Source organism: Lissotriton vulgaris, chromosome 9 (genome assembly GCF_964263255.1).
Source record: "Lissotriton vulgaris chromosome 9, aLisVul1.2, whole genome shotgun sequence".
NCBI classification, from domain to species: domain Eukaryota; kingdom Metazoa; phylum Chordata; class Amphibia; order Caudata; family Salamandridae; genus Lissotriton; species Lissotriton vulgaris.
The window spans coordinates 86,434,643-86,450,585 of record NC_141697.1 but is presented as its reverse complement, the minus strand read 5'-3'; the positions used below and the strand labels follow the sequence as shown (position 1 = coordinate 86,450,585).

Genomic DNA, 15,943 nt, shown 5'->3' with positions numbered 1-15,943 from the left:
TTTGGCAAAAAGTGCATGTTCGCTCACCAGCATTCCATTATGGTTTTGGAGGGGAAGGAATCATGTTGATCCCACAATTGTGCTTTGCCAGAACTATGCGCCCACCCGTTATGTTCTGCAAAACAAAAAATATAGGCATACCACTCCCACCAGGAGAATCTCCAAGCTTTCCATAAGCCTGCACTTTTATTTATTCTGAAATGGCTGCATCTCTGAAGAAAATGCCATACATGAATTAAGCGTTACATAAGAATATGAAACGTATGCACATCTACATAAATCATGATGGTTCAGAAGAGGTATAGACTTAGACACCCATGTGCACCACCATGCCCGCTCTACTGTATCCCACCCTCCTGAAAGACAGCATTGTTGCTAGTTAAGTTTACGTGTTTTATATAAACCCCAAAAACACAGCAGACATATACGAAACAGATACCATTGCCTCTGTACTGAGACCGTATGTACCAGAGGATGCTTACCGAAATACAGGCCATGAGGGAGACCACACGTTGTTACACGTATCAGTAGAAAGGTCCATTGAGAGCCTAAAGCTTTCCACGACTGTCAACAGTGTCAGGACTCCTACTCACACCCTACTCTGCCAGCCAATGGCATAAGTGCTGCTTGAACCATGAATCGAGTGGTCGAACTGTAGGTGAGATAATCAGTGAAATAGGATGTTGACCGAGAGGAAGGACTTCAGTCAAGTATTAGTTGAACCACTACAACTTTTCTTCTACATCAAGTAATAAACTGTGGAACATGCGCTCTCCTTTCCTAAAGCTCTGTAACCTAGTCATTCATTAATATGTTAAAAAGCAATTGGTACGGAGGCCCAAAGTTTTTCTTCTGGTCTCCGCCTGCGCACCCGAAGGCCAAGGCTGCCTAGTCCATATCTTTACACATTATCTCACTCTCGTGATTTTTTTTCACACATGCGGTCTCCCTTTATGTTAAATGTCGTGTACTTGTAAAGCGCACAGCTGCCCCAGCAAAGGGGCGTCCCGGCGCTGTATACCGCTGGGGAACCCATCCTGGCTTTCCCTGTGAGATGGTCCCTCCTGGGCATCTCCAAGGTGAAGACAAGCCTCCCCGGCGCTGATGGGGCCGTTAGTAGAGATTAAGCAAGCTATTGCCCAGAGTTGCTGAGTGGGACCCATGGTTGGAGTAGGCACCGAGGCGAGAATTATCGAGTCCGCTGACCATGGCTCAGGACTCTGCCGCGTCGGGAATCGAACCCTGGTCCCGGGCCGACCTCTGCTTCTGGGTCTGCCGCCTCTAACCAGTGAACCACACCACTCCACATCGTTATGAGAAGTGTGGCTCAATGGTTAGAGCGGCAGACCCTGATGCAGAGGTCTAGCCCGGGACCAGGGTTCAATTCCCCGCCTCGGCGGGTCTTGGGCTCAAAAAATTCCACGGACCTGATAATTCTAATCATAGAGTCCCACTCTGCAACTCTGGGCAATAGCTTGCTCAATCTCCACAACGGCCGGCCCCCACAACGCTAAGGATGCCTGGCCTCCACCCTGGGGGTGCCTAGGAGTGGACGCCTCACAGGGAAAGCCAGGACGGGTTCCACAGCGGTATGCGTACAAGCGCCTTGAGACCCTTGCGGGTGAGTAGTGCGCTATACAAGTATCAATTTACATTTACATATCATGATCGGTTAAAAAGTCCCGGTCAACAAAAAATAGTGATAGTGCACCAGAGTACCTTGTTTCTGAGAAGTGACGGTACTCTCCAAATAAACGTATTACGTCACTTTTGAAAAGTGCCGGTACTATCCCTCTCAAAATAAAAACGTGTTGGTACTCAGTGCCGGCTCATTTAAAGCACTGCCTGAAGGTATGTATGGTCAGCCCACTGAATGTTCCCTCCGCTAATTCAATGTCCGCGAGGAAGGACAGCCGCGCGCGCGCGCTCCTAGGTTTGGCGCATGGCTGTGCGCGCGCTTCGTCCCACCACGGATCACCTCTAGTGCATCCTGACGCTGCTCGGCATTATCGCGCCCTAACTGCGCTGCGCACACATCAGAAATGAAACGCGTCCCGCCCCCCGGCAGCAATCAAGAGGTTTGGGGTTCTCTCCCGATCTGCGCTCTGAACCCTGGGCGCGCTGACCTTCATTAGATTCATGCTTTGTGTGTGTTTCTCCGCGTCTCATTTTCAAGTTTCGGAGAAAAAAATCTTTTTTCTCAGAATGAGGCTCGTTAAATGATTATCGCCAACACAAAAGGTTCGAGTTGCGGACATCCCCGTTTGAAAGCGACGCCGAGGTCTCGACGTCAGAGGCATTTGATTAGAATAACAATTCTGGGCACGAGAGACAGGCCCCTCCTGCGCAGGACACAATCACAACGATATCTCGGCTGTGTTTAGCAGACATGGCTTTGTGCACGACTTACCCAAAGTCATTCACTCAACTTCTTGCGACCTGTGGATAAAGAAGAAAACGCATCAAGTTACACATTTTTCCACGAGGAAGAAAAGAACAATCCATGCTCTGTCAAAACTTGTACACGCACGAATTCCAAACATACATTCTTTCATGACCACTGGCACATTACAGAAGGGCAGGCGCGCTACCCCGGGCCTGTAGTGCGTGGCAGCTCCAGCGTCGAGGATTCCGCCGTCGCAGAAAGACTTACATCTGCATCCACAGGCCTACAACACGGGGAGCGGATTCACAAAAGCTTCCAAGGGGCCGCATTTGTATACAACTAGGCCGAACTCACCCTGTGTGCACTGTGGAGCACCTTCAACCTGATTGGCTGCCGCATTAGTGTGCACTAATACGGACATTGTGTAGCCTCCAGGGGTGAAATATAGCGCCTGCCCTGGGTGCATGCAGCGCATTAGTGCAATACAGAGCAGCTGACTGGCTAGCAATCAAAGGTGCAACAGAGATCCACCTGCAGGCGAGTGTAGTGGGTGCCTGCGCTCGCTTTAAGGGGGAGGTGACACCCCTATGCAAATGAGTGCACGGCTATTAAGATGGCACCAGCAATATTTGTGCAACAGCACAAAAGGGGATGCGCAAGCATCTGCACCCCCTTCTAGAATGCAACAGTGCCCCAGGGGCACAGAAAACAGGCACACTCATCCTTTGTGTCCCCGGGGCATTGTCTGTAATGAAGTCCTAAGAGTACACCTGGGTCTGCATTACACACACTGTCTTGGGGGCATAACATGCATGTGCTCCTGTTTTCTGAGCCTCTGGGGCATTTTTGTTTTAAAGTACTGGGCACAGACTCATGTAGCTCCTTCTGTAATACTGATAGCACCAATGCACATATATCACCCGCACTATCATAAGTGGGCATTCCTTCATTTCATGGGAGCTAGCCCCATGAAGAGAGAGGAAAAGACCTTGCTTCTGTGCCCACACCGTATTATTGACGTGTGCGCAGGGACAAAGAGCCCTTCGGGAGGCGCACCTATTGTGCACCATGAAGACGTGGGCACACAGGGATTGCGCCCTGGGATGGCAGCCTTTTGGACCAGGAAACAGGGACCTATGGACCCACAAGACATCCCCCTGCAGGCGGGTACAGTCGTTCACTGTATCCACTAGGGGGATGCCTACTACCCCTTAATAGCGCAGATGTGTGCCACCCCCACCAATTGAAAGACAGAACAGCTGCCTCCAGCAAACCCACTCCATCCTTCAATAATGTACAGCTCCGTCTTTTCTTAAGTAAGAAATTAACCCAGCCTTGACAGGTTGCGGGTTTCAGAGCAGAGCTCAGGGCACCGGAGCTCCTTCTCTTACAAATTAAGCACTGCCTGCTCCGTCCTTACTCAGGAAAGACATTTATTCCGTCCTTTACAGAATTAAATCTCTGCCCTCAAAGGGATCAGATGAGGTTGTGTTTTCACAAAATAACCCTCTGAGGAAGAAGGTTTGACTTCGAAACGCATCAGGCGGAGAGGACGCTGCTCAACTGTTAAAAGCTATCGGTGTGAAACTATTCCTCTTGGACCAATATAGGCTTTATACCTATGACGGCGTCAGAGTGCTTCCCACCGAAGGGCAACTTTTAGAGCAGACACGTTTGGCGGCAGCCCAGCCGCCGGAAACGCACCACCCCACCAGTGCTTAATTTGTGTCAGTGCTTTCCGGTGCTTAGCACCAGCACTTACTTATCAGGGCCGGGTCTACACTCTACACCCATCTGCTGCACGTCTTCACATATTGAAATGATGTATTTAATTATTTACCTCAGCGCAGCCAAAGAGAATTGTTCTTGTGACAATCTCCCGTCCCTAGTGAGTCCCGATCAGTAGTGGTGTTGCGGGTTTTGCTGCTGTGAGACTGAGCTGAGTCTGAGACAAGAGCAGCGAGTAGGAGATTCGTGAAATGTTTATTGATGGCGGCCCAGCCCTTAGTTCAGTGTTGCCTGTGCCCGGTGGGTGGGCCGCCGAACACTGATTAATTGTGCTGGATTTGGTTTGGGGTATGAGCTGTGCGGCAGCAGGCAGGGTGCGCAGATTTCTTTCAAATTGCCACGCCCCAGCATACCCTCATGCGCGCACCTCACTCCAACGTGAGTCATCCACTTAACAGTTACTAGCAGCACCAGGAGGAACCAGTCATTGTGTGTCCCGGCAGGCTTGTAGTTGGTGGTAAATAACGAATCCTCTGATCACAAATGCACTCACTTGAGTGCTCCCTACATTGAGGATTCGGTAATTTACAGATTCGGTATCTTAAGGATTCGGTAATTTACTGATTCCTTAAATTACCAAATCGGTAAATGACCGAATCCTTATTTATACCCACCTACATTGGAAAAAGCGAAATACCGGTCGGTAACGGCAAATTTACAGATTTTCAGCCGTTACCGACCGGTATTTGGCTACCTACATGCAGGCCCGGTTCTAGCGGGTGGGCTGGGTGGGCCAGGCCCACCCAAACATGAGCCTGGCCCACCCAAACAGGAGCCTTGGCCCTCGCAGTGAGGGCTTGAAGGCAGGCGCCAACGCCTTTGTGATCTAAGGGCTGTTTGTGTGTGTGTGTGCCCGGGTTGAGACAGCTTCCCGGGCGCACACAAAAGCAGACAGTTTTTTAGATGATCGCGCCGCACCAGAGTACTTCACAGATCTTTAAAAGACCATTTACATGTGTAGGGGCTTTGTTTTTTTTTTTAACCCCTTCATCTACACATGGCAAAGGCGACAAATCCTCTCTTTGACAAAGGTAACCTTTGCCTACTGTTCTGCTGTGTGGATATTTCTTTTTCTATGCAGTGCAGGAGAAAAGTTTGTTTATTACTATTCACCTTTCCTGACCCTTGCAGCAGCTTATCACATCAGGCTGTGACACAAAGTTTGACTAATGGAGTAGGTAAGAGAATGTTTTACTAAACTTTTTTCTTTTTAAAATCTGCACAGGCCCAGCAGGACACATACTTCGTGTGTGCTTAATTTAAACAGTTGTTATCATTATCATGGCCGATGCAGCACAACAATAAGACAATCCAAAATGCCCAGATAAAGCTGGTGATTAATGATCCTGCTGGAGAGCAATCATTTGTCTGTTAGTAGTTTTTAAATGTAGATGAACTGTATTTTATGTGGATAGCTCAGTGGGTTACTGCCTTTGTCACAAGAGATCCTTGTGTCACTTGCAGTTTAGAAGTTACAATCCTAACATAGGACAGTGACCAATGAATTGTCATCAAAGAGCTGCATACAAACATGAATATAGTTAGAACTTCGCTTTGTTTGTGATATAGTTAGAACTTCCCCAGTCTTTCATTATTCTAAAGTTGCTAAAATGAGTATGTTTGGGCAGATATACATTTTCATCAGTAAAGCGGACCCCCATGGAATACTCTTTAAATCCTAAGGTTGTGTTTCCCCAGACCAAACCCTCTTAAAATATCCTGCCCACCAGTATGGATGATATATAATTCCTACACCTTGTAATCCTCATTGGGTTATGTGACATTCCCTGTAGACTGATTTACATACTTGTATGATTCATTGTCTCTGTATAATGTGTGTGTGGTGTAAAGTACTGACACACACTACACAGATATGAGTAGCGCTATACCACAAATGAAAGCATATGAGAGAGGAACTACGTAAAGATGAGGGGCACTGTTGGAGGGAGACAGAGAGGGAATCCGAGGAGGAGGTAGCGGGAGGGACTATGGAGTGATGAGAGGCACTGGTGGAGGGTGGCAGTGAGGGAATCCGAGGAGGAGGGCATAAGGGGGAGGGGCTGTGGGGAGATGAGGGGCACTTGTGGTGTGTGGCAGTGAGGGAATCCGAGGAGGTTGTCATGGGGTGGAGGGGGGAGCTAGGGAGAGATGAGGGGCACTGGTGTAGGGTAGTAGTGAGGGAGTCTGAGGAGGAGGTCATGAGTGGGAGGGGCTACAGAGAGATGAGGGACACTGGTGAAGGGTGGCAGTGAGGGAATCCGAGGAGGAGGTCAATAGGGGGGGGCATGGAGGTATGAGGGGCTCTGTTAGGAGGTGATAGTAAAGGTATTTACAGAGAAAGAGGTTATTGGTGCAGTGCCCAAGAAGTCTTTCGCATCAGCGAAGCCGGCCCAGGCATTGCCTTTTTAAATTAAAGTGGAGCCCGTTAGTACCTGATATGGGGCTGGGGCCCAAGGTTAGCTGTGAGATAAGGTGCACTGGAGAGAAGAAGTGGATAATCAAGCCTGTAAGGGAGTGTGTTGCAGAGTCTGTGGTCAGGTGGAGGTAGTAATGAAGAGGGATTCTCCCTGAAGGCTCGCACACTTTTTGAGAGTGATAATATTTAGAAAGAGATTTGGAAAAGAGTGCGTTTTACTGGGCCTTGTAAGACTAAGAAGAGATAGCACCAAGGCCCTCTTTGACATTGTCAAGAAACTTTATAATCCGCAGTGTTTGAGTAATAAGGTGACTGCTAAGCAGAAGCTCTGCAACGAGATAGCAGTATATTTTGATGAGAAGATTGCCACAATTATAGGTAACCTCCAAAAGTCAACTACCGTCAATGACGAGATTGTGTCTCCGGAGTATGAAGACGAGCGGGGGGTGAAACCTTCCCTTAGTCTATTTACTGAGCTGACTGAGGAAGTGTTCAGCAATCTAGTACGTAAGGTCTCTGCAGGTTCCCCCCTTGATCCCTTTCCTCCGAGGTTATGGAAGGAAGTGGGACAGGCAACCTTACCCTGGTTACATCAGATCTGCAACCAATCGTTGGCGGTAGGGGTGGTGCCGGATGCTTGGAAACAGGCTATGGTCACCCCCCTGCTCAAAAAGCCCTCGCTGGACCCTGGTGTCCCTGCTAACTTCAGGCCTATATCCCTCTTACCCTTTCCAGTTAAGGTCTTGGAAAAACTGGTTAGCAGGGATCTTTCATTTTTTTTGGAGGAAAACTGTTTGTTGGATGAGGACCAATTTGGATTCCGTCCAAAACATGGCACGGAGTCAGCATTAATAACGGTTATGGATAGCCTTCGAAGGTGCGCGGACAATGGAGAGCCTACTGTATTGATATTATTGGATATGTCAGCCGCCTTCGATACGGTGAATCACTGTATCTTGTTGGAGAGGCTAACAGAGATTGGGGTGAACGGGATGGCTTTTCAATGGTTACAATCCTACCTGTTGGGCAGACAACAGACAGTATTTCTAACACCATTTATGTCAAATAAATTACCAGTCCCCCACGGCGTGCCTCAGGGCTCGTCAATCAGCCCTATCCTTTTCAAAATTTACTTACGTCCTCTATTCCCCCTGATTAGATCTTTTGGGATTGAGCTGGCTAATTATGCCGACGACACCCAACTGGTGTTCTCCCTGGAGGGGGAACAAGCGGTGCCGCTGAGTACCCTTCAGGACTGCATGCGCCATACCTCAGTTTGGCTTAGGGAAAACTACCTTCAATTTAATGGAAGTAAAACGGAGGTAATGTTTTGCCCGGGTAACACCCTACCTCGCCACCTACCACTGGAGTTTAGACTTACACCAGAGGAAGTACCCCTGACTCCAGTTAGGGTGGTACGGAATTTAGGGGTTATGGTAGAGGATAACCTTCAGATGGAGGCCCAATCCAACAAGACAATTAGTGTCTGTATGGTTCTCCTACGAATGCTACGACAGGTGCTACCTTTTCTCCCAAAGGAGACTCGCCCTCTGGTGGTCAGAAGTCTGATACTTACCAGACTGGACTATTGTAATGCTCTGTACTTGGGTGCCCCGCAGTACATCATTCAGAGCCTGCAAAGAGTCCAGTCTATCGCAGCCAAACTAGCCTTGAGCTGGGAGCGCCGCTCTTCCACTTCTTTGGCCATGAAAGAGCTACACTGGTTGCCAATCTGTGAAAGAATTTGCTTTGAATCCTTGTGCACAGTGTTCAATGGACTCCACTACTCAGGCCCAAGACCGCTATCTAACAGGTTTAATTGGTACCAGCCGAAGAGGATGCTTCGCTCCTTCTCGTTAAACCTAGCGGTGACATCCAGATTTAAGCGATCTAGGATGGGAGGCCGGGCTTTCAGTGTGTCAGCAGCCCGACTCTGGATTTAGCTACCACTTCGAATTAGACAGTCCGACACGTTGACCTCGTTCAGGAAAAGCTTAAAAACCTGGCTGTTTCCTAGAGGCAGTTAAGTTCCAGCTCCTTCCCTTTCTCTCTGACCATGCTATTGCAAGGGGGGCCTTGTGCAATAATCTGAGCACCAAGATACCCGTAGGGTGAAAGGTTGCGCTATATAAGAAATAAATACATACATACATACAGATAAAGGAGGGCCCTGAAGCAAATATGCGACAAATCGAGCCTGCAGTGGCGCACCCAAATTCACTATTGGCCCACCCATATAAAAATTCCTGGAGCCAGGCCTGCCTACATGTGGCCCCAAGTGATTTGCCTAGAATCACAGGGTTTTGAGCCAATGTCGAGGCTTGAACCTGGCTCCCCAGCTCCGAAATCGGCAGATCTCACCAATATGCCACATCCTCTCACCATTTTCATGGTTACTAGTTGGTTGTGTTTTAGGCGGTGCTAACAGGAGAAATTGGCTGGTGCAAGCTGCCTCCTGATGATAGCCCCGGCACTTATTTTTTTACAAATTTACCACTGCCCCCCACACTAGAGGGCCATGATATCTAGTAACTGCTGAGTTTCTGTCTTGGGACGCTGTACTGTATTAAGGGAGGAACGCTCACACTGAGACCCATCAGGGGGCTTGGAAACTTGCGGCAGTTTTAATTACGTGTGCGGTGATAGAAGAAAGGATCTGTCATGGACTACGAGGCCCAGCAATCTTTGCTTCGTTCTACTGGAGCGGCCCATACAGGGCAGACTTCCCGGCATCTGTGAAAGAAGGTTTCAGACTTCGAAACGTGTCAGGCGGAGAGGACGCTGCTGAACTGTTAAACAGGCCCGGGCTGGCCGTTGCGGGTACCGGGCAATCCCCCGGTAGACCGCACCGCTGTGTGACTTTTTGTTACGGCCGCTTTTGCAGCTTACCTGCAAAAACGGCCCTGTAACAAAACCGGCCGAAAACCGGCCCTGGCAAAGAGCGCGGCCTAACACCCCCCCCCCGGAGGTGGGGCCGGCCGAGCACTTTGCCAGGGCCGGTTTTGGTTCCCAGTACGGCCCTGCTGTTAAAAGCTATTGGTGAGAAACTGCTCCTCTTGTACCAATAAAGGCTTTATACCCATGACGGCGTCAGAGTGTTTCCCACAGACGGGCAACTTTCAGAGCAGACACATAAAAAACCTTTGTGTGAATACATCCATTCACAGGCGTAAAACCAAACAGGCTACTTGTGCAAGTGAAGCAGACTTACGTGGGCAAAACACACCGAAAATCGGTCTCACTCTTCGCAGGCCTAGCCTTATTTATGTGGTCTAGTCTCAATAATGATGCAATCGGTAATTCATGCAAACTGCTGCTGGCGTTTATCAACAAGCCTGGAAACAGGAGCACTGAAATGCATATCTTATAGGGAAGGTTACAGTGTCACCCAAAAGATGCACAATCAGACACTGAGACCAAACAGAATTCTCAAAGATTTCTACTCCGGGAATTTTTTTGTTTTTCATTGAAACAAGACTACAGCAACATTTTCATTTGTCACTGCTTGGTCAAGTTAAATTAGGAAAATTACTTATGTGCTCCTTTGGCTTTGACACGGCTTCGAGGTGTTGAGATCTGCTTTAGGGCATGCATATGTAACTGCGTTTTACAGATTAAAGAGACCCATTTCCTGAGTTTTCACTACAGTAGGGGCAGGCTTCCATAAAACATTACATTTCATCAGTGAAGTTGACAGGCTTCACAGTTTCTAAGGTTTGTCAACTTTGTAAAACTTCAAATAAAGGCAAAACATTCAGCTAACCAAGTTTTTGCAGATTTAATTTTCTTCAAAAACTCTGTTTCCAAAGAATTCAGTTACACATGGTTTTCCCCTACAACTTTTGCAGGATTATATGACAAGATTTTCAAATTAGGAAAACGTAGAAGCTTGTGGCATTCTTAGCTGAATTTCAGAGGAATACCTCAACTTTACACACGTGTAGACTCTTCCTTCCACTTTCACTTTTCAATATTTTAGAGACTGAGGGAGATAGCCATAACGGACTGTGGAAGAGCAGAGTCTCTAGTAGTTGTTATACCTGCCCTCCAAGACCCCGAGGACCCTTCTAGTAGAAGATCTAGGTGCCAAGAACAGTACCTTAGCGAACCCAACCAGTGGAGCAGGCAGAAAGGTTTTTAGGTCGAGCCTGGGAAACGCATGCACTGCTCTGCGGCATGCTGTATTGGAGTATGGAAAAGAAGCCCCACCCACTCTCCGCCCATATTTGTCATTGGTTTCTGTTATTGTCCTTCGTAAATGCTGGCTTCTGATTTGTTAATAGACTTCTTAGTCCCTCCTTACTACCGCCTTGTCTTCATTTGTAACCTCCTATGAGGACTGAACCTTTTACTTCAGTTGTTACAAGGTACGCCTTTTTTAGTCTCAACGCACTATTTTTTTTAACGAGTGTCTCCTACTGCAAACACAACATGCGTCGTTGCAACATTCAGCGTGCCATGCATACTTTCACCTTCCGAGCAGCCGTGACAATGGCAGTCGCTTCTTTGAATAGGTCTCGCATTTACAAGAGTTTGAGCTACTGGCATTGTAAATGACAATGCCTTTTATTTATGTGTTAATTAGAAAAACAGAAATAAAAGGCCTTGTCATTTACAATGCCAAAAGCTTAAACTGTCGCAAATGGGAGACCTATTGCTTTGCAAATGCTTGTTTGGGTATAGCCTGGGCAGCGTATGCGCTGCTCTGCGATGCATGCTGTATTAAGGTATGGACTTGAAGCTCCGCCCACTCTGTCCATATTTTTCATTGGGTTGTGTCAATGTCCACTGTAAACTGTGAACTGTGGCTTTTTATGTCATTGGGCTTAGTAGTTCTTTCTTAGTACCGCCTTGTCTCATTTTGTAGCATACGATAAGGACACCCTCTGTTACGCATGTTGTTAATCCGTAGGCTTTAAATACAGCCTCCAAGCACTATTTTCTTAAATAGCTTTGTCCTGCGTGCTGTTGTAGGTAGGACACACTCTCTCCTAAAGGTTTTTAAAAAAAAATCTTTATAGCACAGGCAGCGAACGCATTTGCCATGCAATAGGTCTTGCATTTGAGAGCGTTTAAGCTATTGGCATTGTAAATGACAATGCCTTTTATTTAAATGTTCTAAACACAACACATAAATAAAGGGCATTGTCATTTACAATGCCAATAGCTCAAACTCTCGTAAATGCAAGAGATATTGCATTGCAAATGCTTGTTTTTTATAGTCTGGCTTGACAGACAATTTTGTGAAGGTCACTCGAAAGGGGCGGGGCGTTGGCTCCGCCCATATGTTGGGAGCCAGGAGTAAGTGTTTTGATTGAGTAGAAGTTGTGTGCTTCCACTAAAAAGTTACTGGGGACCATGCAATTGTGATAATTTTGCTAATTTATCCAGCTGCATGATCTTAAAAGTTATGGGGCACACACATGACATTGTAAAGCTATTAAAGTGTCTTAGATAACTACACAGTTTATGCTGTTTTTCGCTGGAAGCAGCAAAGATGGGAGTCGGGCAGTGATACAATTATGTCGATTTTTAAGTCGGTCTTGACAGTGCAACTGTCACCTGACTATTCAACCTACACCAACATTATTCTACAGTTCGTTGTTGCCACACAAATACATATTTATTGACATGCTAGCTACTTGTAATGCTTCACATTACCATATACCATTCCTTTAAAGCCAGACCGGTTGGCATTGCCAATACTTCTATTTTTGACAGCCCAGCAGTTGCACTGCTGCTTGAAGCTTACTGCAAAAACAACAGGTGATGGACCGAATGTGGATCAATGTCACACACTCACCCCAGTTCAAAGATCTGGGCCCAAATCCATCGTTTTTTTGCACTCCACACCACCCTGGGTTAGACAATGGCGATATGCAAATCAGCTCTGACCCTGTGCCCCATGGGAACAGTCCAGTCTGAACTACAAAAGCCATGTCCTTCCCAGAACGGAATCAAGCATCCGAGGACCGGACCGGTTTCGAGGTGACACCTCTCATCAGCCCGGCTAGCTTGACTCCAGTGGTGTGGAGTGCCTGGGACCCACGTCTGGGCATCCCCAGCGCACTTAGGGCGGAATATGCAAAAACAACAGGTGATGGACCGAATGTGGATCAATGTCACACACTCACCCCAGTTCAAAGATCTGGGCCCAAATCCATCGTTTTTTGCACTCCACACCACCCTGGGTTAGACAATGGCGATATGCAAATCAGCTCTGACCCTGTGCCCCATGGGAACAGTCCAGTCTGAACTACAAAAGCCATGTCCTTCCCAGAACGGAATCAAGCATCCGAGGACCGGACCGGTTTCGAGGAAACACCTCTCATCAGCCCGGCTAGCTTGACTCCAGTGGTGTGGAGTGCCTGGGACCCACGTCTGGGCATCCCCAGCGCACTTAGGGCGGAATATGCAAAAACAACAGGTGATGGACCGAATGTGGATCAATGTCACACACTCACCCCAGTTCAAAGATCTGGGCCCAAATCCATCGTTTTTTTGCACTCCACACCACCCTGGGTTAGACAATGGCGATATGCAAATCAGCTCTGACCCTGTGCCCCATGGGAACAGTCCAGTCTGAACTACAAAAGCCATGGGGCAACAGGGTCAGAGCTGATTTGCATATCGCCATTGTCTAACCCAGGGTGGTGTGGAGTGCAAAAAAACGATGGATTTGGGCCCAGATCTTTTGACTGGGGGAATGTGTGACATTGATCCACATTCGGTCCATCACTTGTTGTTTTTGAAGCTTACTTCTGGCCATTTGCTTTTACACATAATGTACATCGGACCCTCAGAAACAACACTTTAAAATGCTAAAAAATAAAGTGCGGAGAAAAGGGCAAGTGGGGAGGTGATGTGCATGAGCAAATGGCCAGAAGCGGGCTGCTCTGCAGTAGTATGTAACTACTGGGCTCTTGAAAAAAGAACTAATAAACAAATGAATGGAAAATAGAGGAGTAAAGAATGTGAGCGGCCAAGGAAGAGAGCGGTTAAAGTGATGCTCTCCACTGGATAACTGAAAGAGAATAAAGAGTAAATCGCTCAAGGCAGTAGTGGAAGGAAACAAGCGATTCAATCAGAAACGTAAAGAAGTTATGGCACTATTGGCAGGACAAACACAAAAATAGGGAGGAAAGTCACCAAACAAGGAGAGGGAAACCGAGACAGGCATGCAAACCATCCACTCATGACCATGAGGCTGGCCCACAGCCCACTCGATATATAATGTATTGTGGGCAATAGGTCTTTGACAAAAGATAGCAACAGCTGTCTGTGGACAGAACTTAAACATCTTCCTTAATATTGTAAAGATTAGCCTTGATCTTAAAGGTACTGGAACAAATGAAAACAAAGAGCATAGACCAACTTTCTCACTTGTGTTATTACAGTCTTTGCCCAGTCTTTGGTTTCAGGTCTCAAAATTTGCGGTGTAGAGGGCTGAATGCCCACCAACCAAAATCTCTTCCAATATTACAATGCTTAACCCCTTGCGTGCACGCGTCGGCCATAGGCCGTCGCAAGCACTACCTTGATAGTGCTGCGCACATGCGTTGGCCGACGCGGCCCGTCCACTCTTCAGAATTCTGCACCGCGGTAAAGGAGTTAACATGTTTCTCTTTATCCAATCACTGGATCAGCTTTCAGTCAAGAAATGATAGGAAGTTAATTACGGGTGGCTGAAAAGTAAAGTTGGAAAGCAGAAATACACAATTTACATGGATTCCATTGCACCTGCCCCGGACCATAACTCAGTGTTCCGCTTTTGCCAGTTCTGCCAAGGCTGACCAAACACCCTCCGCCCTGCCAGTCATTGACAGTGCGAAGGCATTTTGACCAGAATCATTTGCTGATGCATGGCCAATCAAATTGGGCAGTATACGAGAAGTTATTTTGCTCAACCAGACAGGATGCATATTGGGAATTCTGACAGCCTGTAACATTTTGTGGCTTCTGATACAGTGGGTAATGAGGCATCCCGAGAGGAAGGTCAGGTTTCCACCCACAAAAAAATTAGGTGGAGCTGAAAAGGGCCTTCCAAGTCATTCCTCTGCACCACAGAGGATGGATGACTGGGCTTCCAAACCCGCCACCCGTTCGCAATCAACTTATCTCAAAAGCATGGTTGTGGTCTGTGTATTTTATTAAATATGTGAAACAACAAGACATGTTCATCAAGAAGTTGACCATGAAAGTTAAATAACAGAGAAGATAGTGAAGATGTCTGAAATATGTCGCAAGTCAATGAAACTTGGCTGTATACAAAGAGAGGACACAGAACAGCTTGCCCTAGGCGAAGAGAAGCAAAGATTCCAAAGTAAGAGCATTGTGTAAATCCCCCGAGAGGGTCTGAAGCACAATGCTGGTGAATCCTGCCAATATATGTAATAATATCCACGCCCCAACATTATCACCATCACCCTGCCTCTTGGTAGGTGAGAGGTAGCACAGAACAGATCCAGGAGAATGCAACATTCAAAACACTACTGTAGTTACCCACTTAACAAACCATTGATCGAGTTTAGTAGAAAAGCAAGATTGTTGATCGAGAGAAAGCTTGGCTGTTCGAAAACATTGATATTTTATTTTAGCAACAGTCTCTCACCCCATGATTGAAGTCTAATGGCACAAACCTTTCTGCTATCCACTAAGGCTCCAGGCTCACTTTATACCACCAAAGTTCTCAAGTCAAAACTGCAGGTGCAAATGTAATGTTTTAGGAGCCTTCCATTTCAGAAGAGTGGAAGGTAAAGGCACCATCCAGTTAGAGAGTGGAAGGTAAGGGCCCCATCCAGTGAATGATGTTTCAACAGATCTTAAATCCCCTATCAAACAAACAACATTCAAGAATGTCTCTTGCTGCTGATTGTAAGAGATGCATATCTGAGTAATGAGAATTTCTTTACACTGGATGGAATCTTTAAAACCTAAAGACACCTTTCAACATAAACAAGTTTTACTAACTTGTATTTGTAGTGTGCTTGGATATATGTCAAATACTAACTCACTGCCTAACTCCTCTTGCTCTCAGCACTGCCACTCATCACTGTTGCTCTCTCCGCAGGTCAAGTCTAGCATCCATTCTCTCAGGACTCATTCGCATATTCACACCCTGCACCCTAAAACAGTCTTACCCTTGCCCTGGAAAAGTACATACTTATCCTACAGACCTCGTCTCATCACTGCCTTCCCTCTAACAAGAGCAAACACTGTCAATTCGCAAATGTCATCAAACCAAGTTTGGAGGTGAAATGCTGAAGGTGGCAGATGCAAACATGTGGCACCAACTCCCAAAACACCTCAGCAAGGTTCATGACTTGGCAGTATTTTAAAACAGACCCACACAC

General features: G+C 47.0%; 1 protein-coding gene across 3 annotated transcripts in view; it reads right to left on the bottom strand.

Annotated features, from left to right (window-relative positions):
- Window positions 1-15,943, bottom strand: part of FUT8 (fucosyltransferase 8) — an 811,602-nt gene that overhangs the window by 558,697 nt on the left and 236,962 nt on the right. For 2 of the 3 annotated variants that reach the window (XM_086937110.1, XM_086937111.1), the window contains exon 3: window positions 2,411-2,439. The exons of the other annotated variant lie outside the window; for it this stretch is intronic. The gene's annotated coding sequence lies outside the window, so the exon portion shown is untranslated. The remainder of the gene's footprint in view (window positions 1-2,410; window positions 2,440-15,943) is intronic. 3 annotated transcript variants of the gene reach the window in all.